Genomic DNA, 17,686 nt, shown 5'->3' with positions numbered 1-17,686 from the left:
TAGGATAAAAGGCCACATCGTTTCAATTGCAGACTTTATCATTTACATCAGGGTAACAGTCTCCTTATCAGTAGCACTTACTTGTTTCAAAGATGCTCCCTTTTGGACAGTTCAAATCCTAAGAGAATTACAGGGTCAAAATTATTCAAAACAAATTTTAAAAAGCTAAACTAGGCATCATTTTTTAAAATAATGATTTCAGGTATTTTAATGAAGGCCATCAAAAACAGAAAAAAATACAAGTATTTTCTATATTCTGATAACGTACTGTCCCAATTGTACATGAAATATTGGCATTCACTTTCATTTCTTGCCACTTAAAAATCAAATTAGCTTTCTTTTAAGCAACACTGTACTTTGTATTCTTACAGTTCTATCACTTCGTCAAGAACATGTGTCGTGGACATAGAATGCGCACAGTGTACCAGGCACAACGGCCCTCGTTTATGTGATGTCGGGATGTGTCTGATATTTGGGGCTCTTAAAATCATTAATGTTTACCAGCCTTGCTTGAAATACATATACTTTCGTAACCAAGTGAGGAATAAAATCAGATGAAAGAGAAGTGCCCTCATTCATTACACCGTGATGAATAATGCAAACGTTAGCCAAACGTTGAAATGACTGGCTTATAAGGAAATCTGCCAATCTCATCTTTCCGTCGAATGTGCTTTTATATCTCAACTCCATGAGTACATATGCATATAAACTCAATGCTTTTCCTCCAGGTCATTTGAAACTCTTCTATTGTTTTGACCACTGCAATGGATTGAAGGTTGGCAGGAGTCCCGTGCCAGTTCCCATGCTTCAGACGCCTCCACCGTATTAAATCCTGTCACTGGATCCCTGCTTCAGCGCACTCTCACCCCTGAGCAATGCTGGGCACCCTAGCATCACTAGAAGTGGTACCGTGGTGGCGCAGGTCACAGGAATATCGCTCCACCACAATGAGCTAACCCAATCCTATCGACACAGTATTCTGAAAGCAGGGTAGTCAGGAAGGGAAAACTGCTTGGGTTAAACCCTGGATGTGTGACTCAGCCTGGTTCCATAATTATTGTGGGGTGTCAGACACTGCCACCTGGCAAGCAACACTGAGACGCCCGTGTAGGTCCAAGGTGTAGAGCACACGGTCGTTACCCTCAGGTATGTGCCCAGTGTGCTGGAGGAGACTGACGTTAAAAGTATGCTTTTGAAAACCATGTGGTCGATCTAAGAAACTGCGTACAGCAGCATGCTGTGGAGCGAGAGGTGGAATGCCCAACCCGGGCCCAGTATCAAGAATGGCGTCACGATGATGCCTCGGTGGGGCAGAAAGAGCAATGACTTAGAGATGTTCGATGTCCATTCGCCATGATGTATAATAGTGATTTATTTTACTCTGCATGTATATCCCAGTTTTTTTCTGGAAAGGAAAGGATATAGGTGATATACAGTGTACTGGTGAAATAGTGACAAAACAGAACTAGAACTTTTATGAGGGTCTCACTGTGAATATTTAACTTTATCCATTCGCTTTTCAGTTTTGTGCCTCAAGTGCAGCATTAATTAGCTCAATACACTGGGAACACATCTGGAGTTTCACAACGAAGCTTGTGCGCAATGTCTAGACTGAGTCACCTTTGACCTGTCCTAGTCCCTTTGATTCTAATTTATTTATCCAATTCATTTCTTCTCGTGAAGCATTTACATCATTTTATTCTGGTGGTAAATTTTCAGATGAGCTCTAATCCTGATGATGATGGAAGTTACTGTTTCTACTGCCGCTTAATGGTCTGGGAGTGTCAGGGTTTTTGTTTTTGTTGTTGTTTTTAGGAGACTAGTATTGATCTTATTGGTATTGATCTTACTTTCTGCAGGATTTTTAGAATTAAGGATTGAACTTGTAACCTCTGGATGCCAATAGTGACTACACGATTATCCTGCCTAGTTTTCTCCACCTGAGTACCCCAATGTCATCTTCAATGTCAATGCAAAACAATGCCAGCTGTAAAGTGGCAGTCTAGGGTCTTTTGTAGTCCTAATCGCAAACAATCAGTCAAAGCAATAATGCCAGAATATCCCATTCAAAAGCTGATGTTACCCAAACTTCATGTCTTTTTTTTTCATCCAGGCTGTAAATACCTTCTGTTGATTGGTAATAGTAATGCTCCTTTTCCAAGAAGTAAAATTGTTCTTATAAAATTCTTGGCCTCTTCTTCACCGAGGGGAGTTTGAGTTCCGAATCATTTAATGCCATATGAGTGACCTCAAACTATGCTGATCCAGCTTCCTCTTAACCTTTCTATTAAAGTGTCTAATGTGGAAAAATCAATATCTGCAGTTACGTAATCTATAGCCATTCCTGATAGGGAAGATGGTGCGTTTATGACTACGCCAGGTATATAATTATTTCTTCACAGTCTCACTAAAGTTAGAGAGCTAAACTAGGAGCGCTGACTTAGAGATCGCTTTGCTCCAACACTTTCAAGGCTGTTCAGGTGGGAGGGCCTTCCTACTAATGAGTCCTCAGATTGGCATTAGTATGTGCTAGGAGGGAGAGGTGGCACTGTCCACGGAATCTTGGCTCCGAAGTTTCATTCCCCTACAGTCACTGGCTGGACGAACCGTAAAGAAAATGAATGAAACTGAACTTGGACTGCAGCTTCTGCCTGGCTCTGAGTTTCAGCCCCGCACTGTGTCTTGGTGTCCGACATCATTCCCTGAAGGGCTCTGCTCTCGCTGCACTACTGCTCTCAGACAGCTGACAGCGAGCTTCTTAGGGTTTCATTCATAATGACTTTACAAAAGGTACTGGCATTTTAATAGATCTTGAAGATCGAATAAATATTTAATGGAGGAGGTATGTATTATCATGGAAGGTGGCAGATGGGAAAATTGTGGGTAAAAGGTAGCACTTGGATATTCTTCAAATTACACCAATGTAGAAGATTCGAAATGAGGTCTGACGTACCTCAGGTGTACACTTCTCTCTCACTGTGGGCATCCCAAGGCTTTCTTGACCTCTGCCCTAAAGCACTCTAGTCAAAAGATTCAGCCCTGCATTGCTTCAGTGGATGAAGGTTTACTGTGAAATCAGGTGGTAATGGGTTCAAATCCAGATACTCCATTAAGAAACTGCGACTTTTGCATATTGCTTTACATCCCTAAACTTCAGTCTCTTCATCTTTAAAGTAGGGATCATAGTATAACTTACTTCATAGGATTGTGGTAAAGATAAAATGGATGGCGACTGAGGCTTCAACTTGCTAGAGCCCCTCTGCGAAGCCATGTTGAATGCACCTCAAAAGCTTCCAAGGGCTCTGACTGGTACAGCTCAGTTGATTGAGCATCATCCCACAAAGTGAAAGGTCACAGGTTCTATTCCTAGTTAGGGCACGTGCCCGGGTTGTGGGTTTGGAGCTCCCCAGTTGGAGCACATAGAAGAGGCAACCCATCATTGTTTCTCACATTGATGTTTCTCTCCTTCTCTTTCTGCCTCCTTTCCCTTCTCTCTAAAAATAAATAAATAAAACCTTAAAAAAAAAAAAAGCTTACAAGGGATGGAGAAAGGACGATCGATCCTGTGGCTCGGGTCTCCCGTTGGTTTGGATTTGCACATATGTGAGAGCAACTGTCTGATTGGGTTCCCGTAGGCATTCCAAAAGAGAGGAGTAGAGAAGCCCAAAGCAGAGAAACCATGAAAACCATGTGGTACAGCTCAGGCGAGGTGCTGTCTCATTATACCTGCACAGCTCATTGCCAGAGTAATAATTAGAATAAATACGTGGGCCAAGAGAACGTCAGCAGAACAAAGAGATGTCTAATCACCCCTCTTTCCCTCCTGCCGTGCCTCATTGCCAAAGCTTCACTACTGGTGATATTTGTAATGTGAATAACTGAAGTTTTCTATATGAAAATAACAATACACCTTTAACTTTTAAATAAAACATCTTTATGAAATCACCTAGTTTAAGCAAGGGGAGAAAGTCAAAATGTGGGAGAGAGTTCAAAGAAGCCACGTGAAGTCTCATAATTTTAGGGGGGTGTGCCGACTTGAATAAAATGCTAGACTCAAATTAAATCCTCTCTCTGCAAGTCGTAGATGGGCGGTCTTGTCTCAGCATGGCCTCCTCTCTGAGAGTTGGGCAAGTACATTTCTTCACTGCATTTGCTCCTCAAAGTAGTAATGATGTCTGTAGAGATCATCACTGCCTCTGCACAGTTAGTGGCCAACTACCATTAGTGCCCACCTGGCAATCTGCAGGAAGGTGGTGAGCTTACGCTGGGTAACAAGTAGAAGAACCCAGAGCATGTTCGTTTCACTTCCTTTCCTTCCACTGTGCCATGGTTAAATAAGGGGATGCCATCAGGGTCCCTGAAGTAAGTCCCTTTCCTTCCTCCCAAGGAACAATGATACATTCGCACACATCCAACCTGAACCTGCCATAAGGCGTTAACACACAGTTCCAGATTTCGGATTGAACTACCCTGGTTTCCGAAATTAATTTTCTGTGTTTATATTAAAAACCCCATTCTTGCCCTGGCTGGTGTAGCTCAGTGGATTGAGTATAGGCCTGTGAACAAAGGGTTGCTGGTTCGATTCCCAGTCAGGGCACATGCCTGGGTTGCAGGCCGAGTCCTCAGTGGGGGTCACGCAAGAGGCAACCACGCATTGATGCTTCTCTCCCTCTCTTTTTCCTTCCTTTCCCCTCTCTCTAAAAATAAATAAATAAAAATTAAAAAAATAAAAATCCCGTTCTAAATCGTACCATCCTTTCCCCTATCTTCCATTGCCACTCAGCAAATAGAATCTTATTTATTTTAAGTCGCCTTTGCCTTGGCAGATATTTGCTTCCATTTTGTTCAAAGAATACCCCCCGAGTTCCCTCGTAAATCATTGACTAGATTTATAATGCCTCTCCTCGCAGGGCAGCTACACAGGAAATAATGAGATCCATAAAATATTACCATCAGCAGTGGCTCTGCCATTGTACTGTATTCCTTTCAAATGTTTTAGCGCGACAATGCCAATAATTCTGTAGACTAAACATCCTTTCTGGGTAGTGACTCAAAAAAGAAAATCACACCCTGGACTGAAAGTCCCCAAAGGCATCACTGAATCTTAGTTTTTACTAATTGCCCCATTTGAGAAGCTTTAAGTACAGCAGTTATGTAATTTAGAAGCAGTGGTGATTTCTATCAGAGATTTAGGCATAATTCCACTCCCTCATCAAAAAGAATTTTAAAGTATTAATTCTGCATTGTGCTATTTCAGGGTTTGTACAAAGAGAATTATTTAAATGTGGTCACAAGCCCTCGGGGCTCCACATTCTAAGAAAACACTGGGAAGAGAAAACAGAAAAAGACATGTAAAATATTAACCAGAGAACAGAGCCTGGAAAGTGATACAAGCGACTATGAATTTAGTCTACTTTGTGCTACATGTTTTACAGTTCGTGCTGTTGGGAAATATTCGAGAACAGAAGACTCAACATATACTAGTCCAGCCACTTTCAACTGGTGTGCCACAAACTTACTGCAATCCCTGATTATTTAGACAGGGGCACTGACCTCTTTTCTCTTAGATCGTCACATAAAAAAAAGACAGCGGTCAACACAACACTAGCTGTCCAGGGATGCCCTGTCTCGAACCATAATGTGTAGGTCATATAATAGAGTTGCATCTCATTGGCGATGTTGCATAAGGTTGCGCCTGACTGGTTAGTTCTTGGTACCAGAAATCCTTATGTACAAGTATAGGCACCTGATTTTTTTAGAAGTCACTTTGCGTAGGCAGTTGCTATTATTATTTTTTGGTAAGTCAATCAAAATGTTACCTATATTTTTGTCAGATTGGCAAAAAATATACTTTTGGTGTGCCCCCAAATTTTAGTAATTAGTTTATATGTGCCATAAGATGAAAAAGGTTGAAAATCGCTGCTAGAGTCTGTTCAGAATGTATTTTTACACGACAGGTACTCAGTAAATATCTAGTGATGATAAAGAGGATTATTTAATTGCAGTTGAAGCTTCTTTGGGACAAAGGATAAAAAGAAAAACAGAATCTTAATAAGATGCATCGAGATCAGACACGCCCTAGTCTTCCTCCCACAGTGCCATGCTTCTCTGGTACAGAGAACTTTGTTGGATGATCCTGTATTTTACCTGGACATCAGCCCTGCCTTTAAAAATGTCTATCTCACCCAGGATCTTAACATTTTCCAAACCCATATACACTCTTCTTATTAGAAACATTTCTAATGCCCCCAAAGCAATTGTTTGAAAACTATAACCTATCAACCTACACACAAAATAACAACCTACTGACACATTTAAAAACTCAATATAATGACCTAACTGTATTATAATTGAGGTGGAGACAAGTAACAGTAGTGGAATACCAGGTGTTTTAATACTAGAAGACATGATTAAGTAACCAAGTGCTTGGTCCCATAGATAGGATATTCCTAAGTAGGAAAATTGCAAATGAAGACCCATCGAACGTGTGGTGTGGACACTCACATATTGTTGCCAACACCACACATTGGATTAGCTAGTGGGCAATTTAAAACAGGACAAAATAGTCTTGGTAAAGTTCCAACCCAAATAAATGCATTCTTCCTTCAGTATACATGGTGAATATATTCCTGGAGAACTCAGTTTGTATTAAAAGGATGCCAAAGCATTTTCCATTTATATAAAAAATAGTGTGCTCTCTAGGATCAACTAATCACAAACAGAGGTTTGTTTTTGTTCTGTTTTGTTTTGCCTATATTATGTTTATAAAGGTTTAAATATCTTGAGGGATCCAGGAATTTTTTTAAATCTTCTGGACGGTCCTCAATCTGTAAGACCTGTGGCCCACCTGCTGGGCAGCCACTTGAGGCCATCAGAGTGAGGCGTGTGTCCCTGCCAACGGCAGCAGGGAAACGCCAGGGCAGAGAGACAGGTATGGGACAGCGGAACGGGGGCCACAAATCAACCATGACAGCTGGGAAAGAGGTAGGCAAAGTGGAAATGGGACCCAAATCTGTCCAATACACTCCAATATTAGCTTCCAGGGGCTATTGTCACAAATACCGTGAACTTCATAGCTGGAAATAACAGAACTGCATCCCTCACAGTTCTAGGAGCCAGAAGCCTGAAGTCAAGGTGTAGCTGGGCCACGTCCCCTCGGAAACCTCTAGTGGAAATGCTTGCTCCTAATGTCTCCTGGCATGCTTGGCTTAGGGCTGCTTCACTCCAGTCCCTGCTTCCCTGCTCCTATGGCTTCCTCCTCTTCTCTGTGTCCTTCTGGGTTTCTCATATATGGACACTTGTCATTGGACTTAGGGTCCACCTGGATAATCCAGGATGATCGCATCTAAGATGGATCTTCACTTAATTGCAGTTACAAAGATCCTTTTTCCAAATAAGGAAACATCAACGGGTTCCAGAGCATAAGATGTGGACCTACCTTTGGGGAGCCACCGTTCAACGCACTGCAGCCTCCCTCCATTCTAGACTGTGGTCCTGCCATTCCTCACCATGTCAACAAAAAACCCCTCTACAGATACCCAGCAACACACCTGTGTTTGCTGTGCTGCCCCATTAAGAGCCGCCTACACTAGCTCTTCTGTCTTTATCTTCTTCCACCCAAAGGTGCAAAGCTACTCAGCAACTCTGAGCACATATCATTTTCCATCTCGTTTCTAGAGATCCCCAAAACCTCCCTCCTTTTGCAAAAGGAGCCTTCTGAGCTCAAACTAGATAACCATAAAATGCGCCAGACTGACCAGGGGCCTCTGCCCCTTTTCATTAGAATTTAGCCTGAGAGACAATGGTACAAGTTCTGAAAAAGCTTTGACAGCACAGCATGTCAATGACATGTGCTGTAAAAAATGAGAAAGAAAAAGAAAGGAAGGAAGGAAGGGAGAGGAGAGGGAGGGAGGGAGGGAGAGAGAGAAAGGGAGAAAGGAAGAAAGGAAGAAAGGCCTTCAGAATGAATATGTATAAATGTGTTGTGCGTAACCCATCTGGGGACTGCCCTTTGCTGGCTCTGCTGGGTTCGCTGGGTCCCTTCTGCAATTCTGCTAATTAAAACTGCAGAAAGAACTATCAAAGTCACAGTGACCTGGGTTATTTTTCTCGGTAGTCTGCACAGATAAGATCAAGTCAGGTCAAGCAGTTAGCAGGAGTCCGGAAACTGTTGAAATCCACGCTCCGCTGTGTGCAGTTAGTACTACCTGGCAGAGAATGCATTTCCTTGGGATGATTCTATGTTGTGTATATAGAAATATTCCTAATAAACGAATCTAATAATTGTCGTGTGATCGGCAAGTGTGTATATGAGCAGGTAAATTTTAACTCTAGTCTTTGCAGAGATGAAAAACTTAAAATTCCTTTGACATTCCCCCTTTTTACCATATTTACGTTATTGTCTAAATACTTCAATAAGGTTATGATTTTATCTGGATCCCATAGCAAATTTTTTTTTTTAAACTGAAAGCTTCAGTTCCTACTATAATTGTATCAAGGTCACATGTCAGTCACATGTATCATTTAGCTCAGTTTTTCATCTTTTTTGTCACAGAATATGCTTAGAAAACTGAACATTTCTATTTCAAAATGAAGAATGTAAAATCTAAAAAAAATGGAACATAAAAAGATAATGAATGAGTGCCCCAATCAAAGACCTGTGCCAGTTTGGTTTAAAAACAACATGTCCACGTGTATGTGTAGGTGTATGTCACGTATTCTGAATTCATGGGTACGAGTCATAGTGTGTGTGTGTGTGTGTGTGTGTGTGTGAGAGAGAGAGAGAGTATATACTCACATATCTATGTCATACTCGAAGTGTGGTCGCTGACGGCGGGGAAGATCCTTGAAGTGAGCCTAGCTGTCCAATTCCAAAGCAGACATTCATTGCTCCTGTCAAAAGCTTGGCTTTTGTCAGGAGGCTTGTGTAATCTCCACCTATAACCTGACATTGCTTAAGAGAGAGATTTACGCTGGCTGTAGTTTGCTGGGTCTGAAAAGTGAGGCTTTTTTCCGTGATTTTATTGATCTGTTGTAAATATGGCAGGAGTCACTTATAATTATAAAAGATTATTACGCTAAAATCAAAGGCTCGTACATCCTAAAACAAGCTTTCCATTTCTTACCTTTTTCATCATAGATGAAACTATCTCACCTCATTGAGGCCTCAGGTGCCTTACGTATGTCATAGGGACAGGAAAAGAAATGACCTCTAGAACAATCTCCTTGGTAATACAAAACACGTGAGACGAACGATGAGCACACTTGACTGGGCAGTGCACGGCTGGAAATACTGAAACCTGCAATGTGTACGCAGATACTTGAATTTCGCCACCACTGCTGGGCTCTGAATTAAACGTTGCCCATGTCATTTGTAAATGTACGTTTGTTTCCACCAATAGTTCAGTGATGGTATCAGAAATCAGACGCATGTTATCTGTGTACTGAACACCAAAGTATTAAGAGGAAATGTGGCTGTAAAAGTCGTTTCTCCAAGACAGCCTAGCCCCTGCTTTCGGCACACTGATTTACAAGTGAAGGGAACACCTCCAGGTTGTAGCAGGCAAGACAGCGATTCCTCCCCTGGCTGCTCAAGGAGAAGGTGTCCTAAATTCAGCCCTATCCCCACTTCCACTCAGAAAACAGAAGAGATGAGTCAGAGTGGGTTTCCCTTGATCCTCACTGGCTACTGTTGATTCGATGAGACAGTAAAGGCAAAAGCAGCCCATAGAAAGTTAATATGATCCCAATACATCATCTCCTGGTTGTAGTCCTCTGCCCAAGTCAGAGACAGATTATTTCTGGTTCTGAATTATTCATTGATCCTTAGAGGCAATGTCAGACATCGGCCGGGGGTTCCCACAGATCCTGGCTGCTGCCAGTAGCTCCTTCTTGAAAACACTGACTGCAGCTCCAGCGTCAGGGGCTGGAAAGCCAGCAGCCACGGGTGTTTACAGTGCTTCCTCCTGGTGGTCCCTGATGCTCGTTTCAGAGGCTTCTTTCACTCCCTGGAATGGGCTGTTAGTTTGATGACCACCCCCCACAGAGAAACTCACTGTGCACCTTTCTTAAACCTGCAGGGGAACCCCAACAGAGCAAAAGGTAGCCTTTCTCCAAGAAGTCAGCTAAAGTAAAATAGCTCTTGGGGCAATCTAACACCGGTAGGAGTTAAGAGTTCCCCACACCCGGTCTGGATTGTTACATTTGGCCTGAGTCCATCGTTGGGTGTATTTTAAGTGATATTCTCATTCAGTGGCTGCTTTTAATGAGATGTTGATGTTCCAGGAAGTTTAGCTGGAGTCAGCTGCAATCCAGTGAATGTTTGGGGGTCTTCGGATTACCCTCACTGGTTAAACACGGGGGACCGTGTTTTCCTCCATTGTTGTGTTCAAGTGTTACAATATAGAAGGAAATATGACCTGAAGAATGGAAGGATGTAGAGGACTGAAGGCTTACCAATGAAAACCAAAAGCCCCAAAATATGTCAAGTACTTCCAATGTATGCACACCATGAAATCCCTTATTTCTATAACCTCACCACCAAACCTGTCTTCAGGAAATCTTTGGAAAGGTTCCTTTTATCTTACTATAGCGCTGGGATTTTTAACAAACACTTCCTGAGGCCGCCTCATGTTTTACATTCCCTCATGTCCACAGACGACGAGTTCTGTGTGTCCAGCACTGGCTGACAGCGAGTTATTTGCAACGTGGCCAAGTGCTGGTGGTGGAGGTGGTCGGGGAGACCGTGGGGTTCAGAGGTACACAGGTAGGAGGGACAGATGTCAGCAGTTTCATTTTTTCTGGATGGCTGGTCTCCGAAATTGTAAGTTATTTTCCATCATAGAGAGAAAGTTACTTGCCTTGATTTGTTTGCCATCAACTTTCACCTTCCAAGAAGAAAATTGCTCTGGGAAAGAGGCATTTGTCATCATTGAATGGTGTTGTCGGCTACCAGCTTTGGGCAGTTCTGTTTCACCGCTTGGTGTGATACTGTTTTCCTGTATGTACCAACCAGGTATTCCAGGCTACACCAGACTCAGCTTTCCCCCACATGGTAAAGGATAAGCAATAGCGTCCAAGTGACTCCAAAGTCAGACATGGGCAAATTCATCCTTGTCCGCCCTTTCTACAGAACTGTGGACCGTGTTTCAGTCTAGGACAAGCAGCCTGCAGGTGCACCTTCAGAAATGAACCCTGGAATGTCCCCTCCTTCTTCCACCTTGCTACATGTCACAGATAGCTTCTGACTGGTCTCTAACAGTAAAGACAAGATTGTTTTCTCCTGCTTCACATGGTTAGTTTTAAAGCTCTGTTCCAATTTGCGCCAACCACATCCCTTCCTGTCTTCAATCACTCAAGAACATTCCTTTCTCTAACTTCTTCTATTTATTTTTTGATGATATTAATGGTTTCTTCAAGCAAGTTCATAGGTGGACCTCACAACATAAAGAATAATAACTTGAAAAACTACAGTGATGCCTGAATCAACAGTAAAAATACTGCACAGTTAACCCGTATTCTCTAGTAAATAATAGTTGGTATAGAAAAGGGAAGGTTTGGAACAGTTTTATTGAAATTGAGGAGATGTCTTGTATCCAGAGCCCTCTGAATAGCAAAGGAATTCAAGTCCCATCATGTGGACTAAGGTCTGTCCTGCTGTCCCCACCACCAGCTTGAGTCCCAGGCAGTTCGAAAAGGGGCCCTTGTGTGGGCTTTCGGTCAAGGTCAAGAACCAGCTCCTGTCTCCATATGACTCTCAGAAGGAGGCAGAACTCTGCAGCTGGAGGGATGTACAGACTGATGAACCCATCTATTGGTCCAGGACAGTCTGAAGGACAGAGTTGTCCTGTACACGCTCATGTGTCAGGGGCAGCCAGACTCTAACTGGCACCAGCTAGAAAACCTCTCCCCCTTTGTCAAGGTTATGGTCAGCCACGACATGAACTCTGTGGAGCTGCTTGAGGCCAGTAGCCTGTTTGAGTGGGGACATGAAGCAGGGGCAGGTGTCTCCTGGCTCTGGCAGGGAAGGACAAGACAAAGGGCTATAGAGTGGCCTGCCATTGGCCTCAAGTACACAGAGAAACAGGAGTAGGGCTTCGATGGCCCACCATGAAGGTGGGCCAGTGCATCATCAGGCTCCAGATGGGCACCAGCATGTGTGCCAGCCAGTCGGGCATGATGGCAGATGGCACGAGAAGCCACCTGTACGGCCCCAGGAGCCATATCCTGCCATCCATGGGCCACTCAACCATCAGCCTGCAAATGCGTGTGGCAACAGGTGTGGCAGCCAGGTGGGCATGATGGCTCCTGGGACCCGGTGGCACATCTGTGACACGATGCTGGGAACCAACAGGCGTGACAACCCCTCCATGTCTCTGCAGATGGGCTGCATGCAGGGTGCCAACCAGAGTGGCCAGGTCTGTGGCCTGGACTGGAAGGTACACGATCCCAAGTACTGCCCACAAGGCCCAGTGGCCGACAGAGTTCCAGGATCAGCTGGCCGCTGCCCAAGCCCAGGGAAGGCCCCAGAGTACCACCCCCTACTAACAAGGGGAGGCAGGCTACTGAGGCCCCCTTGTGGGGTGTCTCCCCATATCATCTCCCCATCTGGGATTTTGGGTTTTCCTGTGTTTTCATCTTGTTTTTCTATGTGTTCATGTGCTTCCAGCTGAGGGTCTGTGAAGGCCAGCCCCAGATGCTGTGGGGTGGGGGTCCCCACCAGGACATATCCAGGTAGCAGATTTCCCAGCAGGCCTTGGGACAAGCTGTGGGGGGAAGAAGAAACCTGTGTAAGGAAGAGAACTGGCCCCAATGGCTTGTTTTGCTTCCACCACTCTTCCCCTTTCTCTGCTGATCAGTATGTGGTTTCTGTACCCACAGGGGTTTTAGACAGTTTTAACAAAACAAATGGGGAATATGGTGGAGGTAGTGGAGGGGGTGCTAGGATAGAAGTCTACTGGGAGAGGGACAGGCCACGGTCCCCAGATATTTTAGGCATCATGAGGCACTGGATTGCCCCAGGACCCTCCCAGGGGCCCAGTGACGAACCTGCGGCCCAGGCAGGACAATGGGTTCTGAGTGGTTGAGGCTCAGCCAGACCCCACTTCCATACTTGTCCCCTCTCCCTGGCCAAGTACTGCCCAGGGACCCCCAGCAGGAGGCCCGCCCTGGGCCCAAGAGCCAATGTGAAATACCACCTGAGAACCAAAGACAACAAAAACCTCTTCTTAAAAAGAAAAATAAATGTGGAGGAAAAGGTAGATATGTCCAACAGTATATTAATAAATAAAACAATCATATTTCTTTACTGTAATCAGGATTTTAAAATAACTAGAAATAACATGACACATAAGAATTATTATTCTAAGAATTATTATTGTGAAAAAACTTTTTCTTCATTTAAAATTATTTTAATATTTTGTTTCAAAGAGTTCTTCAGACATAACATTCTCTTATGAAGGGCATGTATCAAAATATATAAAACTCTAAGTTCACAAAAGTTTCAAGACTTGTTTTTCCTTGACAGGACACAAGAGATTTCATAGATTTTTAGAAAGTTTTATTGAGTTTATCGGGGCTGACATTAGTTAATAACATTATACAGGTTTCAGGGGTACAATTCTATAACACGTCATCTGTATATTGTATCGTGTGTTCACCACCCCAAGTCAAGTCTCTTTCCATCACCCTTTATCCCCCTGTACTCTCTCCTACCTCCCCCCCCCTTCCCTCTGGTCATCACCATACTGTTGTCTGCATCTATGAGGGTTTTTATTTTCTTTGCTTAACAGGAGTGTAAACAAATAGTCCTTAAGCATCGCTAATCACCAAGAGTAAAAAAGCAAAAGCAAGAAACTGTATCATGGCCAACCTTTCCAGACCACGGGCCATGGCTACCCTCGGTCTCCAAGCCTCATCTCTACTCGATTTCAGGCGTGTTAAACCTTGTCCGTCAGGCACAGCTACGTCTAGTTAACCTTTGGATATCCTGGGCTTAGCACATTGCCACCTATTTGACACCCCGATATTTTGGAAGGAATGAAATTCCTCTTCGAACCCAGTTTTTCCTTCTCTCACACCTGTTAATTCTGTCCTTGCCCTTCTTGTGAAGTTCAAGCCTGTGGTAATTCCCTGAGCTTCCAATTAGCGCGTCTCGCTGGAGCTCTCTTCTTTCTCTCCCCAGATGGGAAGGCAGTGTCAGCTGCTTCAAATATGTCAACACTCACTTCCCAATTTTCATCTCCTTTGTCCGTTTGTAATATTTGCCTTGCAATTCTTGAAATTCTCTACTATCTTCTCAGTCCTCAGGCTGCCAAATTCTGCTGGAAGATGCCACAAAATGAGACTAAATACATTCCAGAGCCAGACTGTCTGAGTGAATCACACGGCTGCTGGGAAACCCCTTGCACCCTCCCATTCTCAATCCACGCACCGAGTGTGGTGGTCAAGGGCATGGGCTTGGGAGCCAGAGAGTCCCAGGTGTGAGTCACCGGCCTGCCTCTCACTGTGGGCCTTGAACAAGTAATGTTCTCTAAAGATCCCATTTTCTACATTAAAATGAGAGCATTCACAGCGCACGGTGCACTGAGCTGTTGGGAAGATGAAATAAGTTCACGGAAACCAGTAAGCATAGTTCCTGGAAAAGAGATTCCAGTAAATAAATAGTCAGTGTTATCTTTTTATTGATTACTGCTACCAGGACCAAACAACCAGAGGGGCTCCTCAGTGTACCGATTCTTTCTGGCCTTTTCCGTTCTCTCTTTGTACAGTGGATGATGGAGACATTCTTTCCTGCAACAGTCTCCCCTTTAACCTGTACTCTTGACCTCTGTCCTAAATGTGAAAGAGAAACATCGGTCAGTGGCCTCTTGGACACTCCCCGATCTAGGACCAAACCTGCAACCCAGGCACGTGCCCCAGCTGGAAACTGAACAGGCAACTTTTTGCCTTGCAGGGTGATGCCCAGCCAACTGAACCACACCATTTAGGGCTGGAGCATATCTCGATGCCTCTAGTTTCTCAGCACTCATTCACTCCTCAAATTTATCCCTTGTGGCCAGGATTCAACAAGTGAATCCTGTTCTAGTGAATAGATCTACTGACTATTATATGGAAATTATTCTCTCCAAACCTCTACTGACCTCTCAATCACCAATCACGCCTTCTCTCTTGAAATCTCTCCCTGTTTGACTTCAAGATCCAGGTATCAGCATCTTCCACCTGTTCTTTCCAAACATTCCTTGGTTGTCTCCAGTACTGGCTCCTCTTCCTCCTTCAACCTGCCAACGGTAACCTCTCTTGTCAAAGACATGTTCTCTTTTTAGCTTTCTCTGCTCTCTACTAATTGATTTCAATCATTCTGAAGTTTTCGACTCTCCTCTCTATGAAGCTGATTCCTGGATCTGAATCCCTAATTATGGCCACACTCCTCAATTCCAAGCCCAACATTTAAATTGCAGTATGGTACGTTCCCACGTTCATTTATCTGCAGCATTTTAAACTGAATCAGCAGAGTCAGCCTAGTTCTGCCTATTACCTTTCCAATGATTTTTCTATTTCTGCAGAAGCACCACAACCGCCCAGCTGAAATCGAGAAGGCATGTTTAATGTCCTTCTGTCCAGATATCCCCAAATGAAATATCTATAAGGTCTACAGTCCATCATATATTTCTCATATCTATACCTTCCTCCACTCAAAAGTCTGTTATTCTACTTTAGGCTTTTATTCTCATTCTTTGTGGGACTATTACAATAACCCCCCAGTTGGTTTTCCTGCTTCTAATTTGCTTCCTTATCCAGTGTATATATTTTGCTGATCACGGGACTAACCATCTTGAAAACCTCCAGGGACTCAAGTCCAAACTCCTATTCCTGTCACCAGATTCTCTATTCACTTCCCCTTTCCAACCGGACATCTCCACACTCTGTATAGAAGGTCATCTCGTCTCCATGGAGACTGCTCAGTTGTTTCCCAAAGTGCTTGCCCACATTTGATGGTCTCCACTGCTTTCTCTCGGATTTTGTCTTCTTCCGAACTTCCACTTCACCTCATGGGATGGATGAAATTCTATGGATTCTTCAAGATGCTGCTCAAATATAACTTTCCCGAAGCCTTCTCTGGTTCTCCCAACTGCTTCTCTTGCATGTTCAAAACAATGTAAACTTCTTATAAAGTTGTTTGCCTGTCTTAACTAGTGTTCATCTTCCCCAGCTGATCAAAAAAGGGATTTCTTTGCATTTATCTTTGTATCTCTCACACCATACGATAGGTTCTGAGGAATAGTAATACGCTGAATTGGTGAAATGAACTTCTATATGGGAATGTGGTCAAAGACAAATAGAAGTCAAAGACGTGGGGAATCCAATAATCTCATGAACACCCACTGCTTGTCACCTTATTTTTGAAACATGTTTAACGATTCATTTACATATAGGCATTCACTTCGGAAAGGAATTTCTAAATTTTCACTAAATCTACAAAGTTAATATTTATTTTCTTTTTTAATTTTATTTTTCAATTACAGTTACATTCAATATTATCTTTCTTTTCCTTACCTATTTTTAAAAAATTTAACTTTTTAAAAATTGTTATTCAAGTACAGTTGTCTCCATTTTCCCCCACCATAAAGTTAATATTTTAAACAGTCCTCAAAATAGATTCTAGTAACCTTCAAACAACCCACTGCAGCGACCCCCACCCATGACCTACTCTGACTCTGTCAACACAAGTAGCGTGCTCTACGTCTCGATCGTAATCTCCAAAACTCAACCCTCTCTTTCCCGTCTTTGAACTCATTGAGCTGTCCGAGGCACTGACTCCCATTTTGTCGCTTATGATCAGCCCCCTCCTGGCCTCGCGTCCTTCACTCTGTAGCTTTGACCCCTGGTTTTCCCACACCAGACACTTTCTTGCCTTTACATTCAATGTGTTTCTCCCCCTCTGTGTCCCCACAGACGAAATGCACCACCCAGGTCTCGAGCTTCAAGATAAGAGCAGACACATGCACAGGCTGCTACCACTGCCATTCAGGGCCTGACCACCCTCTAAGCCCCGTGCTTTTGCTCAAGCGTGATTTCCTCCGGAGAAAACTTTCCTCATCAAACACACATGGGCTCGCAGGCTGGTTAGACACCCACCTGCCATTTATGTGGTTCAATAGTAATCTGTGCACACGTTGCCGATGTTTCTTCAGTAAATATTTCCTAGGCCCATGTCCTTGGACTTGTCTAGATGATCGGCGTACAGGAGTGAAGAAAGCAGACAGACTTCCTGTCTGCTGAAACTTAAATTCTAGTGAGGGAAACACCGAACACACAAGGAAAATCATGGGTAATGTAAGATCGAGCTATGATAAGCAACAGGGCAAAAAGCAGAGTAAGGGACTATCCTATTTCAAATGAGGATGTAAAGTATTTTTGTGACAATTCAACTTCCATGCTACAATCTAAGATTCTAGGGTAGAAAAGTCTTCTCTTTGGAGGTAAAATTCATTGTTAAGTACCATTGTACATAAAATTAAGTGTCCACATTTAAATTATTCATGTACATATTGAACAAATATAAATGTATTCAACCCATTTTTTAATTGAAAATTAAATTGTTTTTATATTTTTTGTAATTAAAAATAATTCTTGGATAGAATTATTTACTTTGGGGAGATTCAAACAGACTACCAGTTTTTGCCAT

General features: G+C 43.2%; 1 protein-coding gene and 1 pseudogene across 1 annotated transcript in view; both read left to right on the top strand.

The window, feature by feature from the left end:
* OLFM3 (olfactomedin 3) overlaps positions 1 to 17,686 on the top strand; it is a 151,864-nt gene that overhangs the window by 58,721 nt on the left and 75,457 nt on the right. The window lies entirely within an intron of this gene.
* Positions 11,634 to 12,567, top strand: LOC128779614 (calponin-2 pseudogene; annotated as a pseudogene).

The sequence above is a fragment of the Desmodus rotundus genome, chromosome 12 (genome assembly GCF_022682495.2).
Source record: "Desmodus rotundus isolate HL8 chromosome 12, HLdesRot8A.1, whole genome shotgun sequence".
NCBI lineage: Eukaryota > Metazoa > Chordata > Mammalia > Chiroptera > Phyllostomidae > Desmodus > Desmodus rotundus.
The sequence above is the reverse complement of the archived record's forward strand: the minus strand, read 5'-3'. Positions and strand labels throughout refer to the sequence as shown.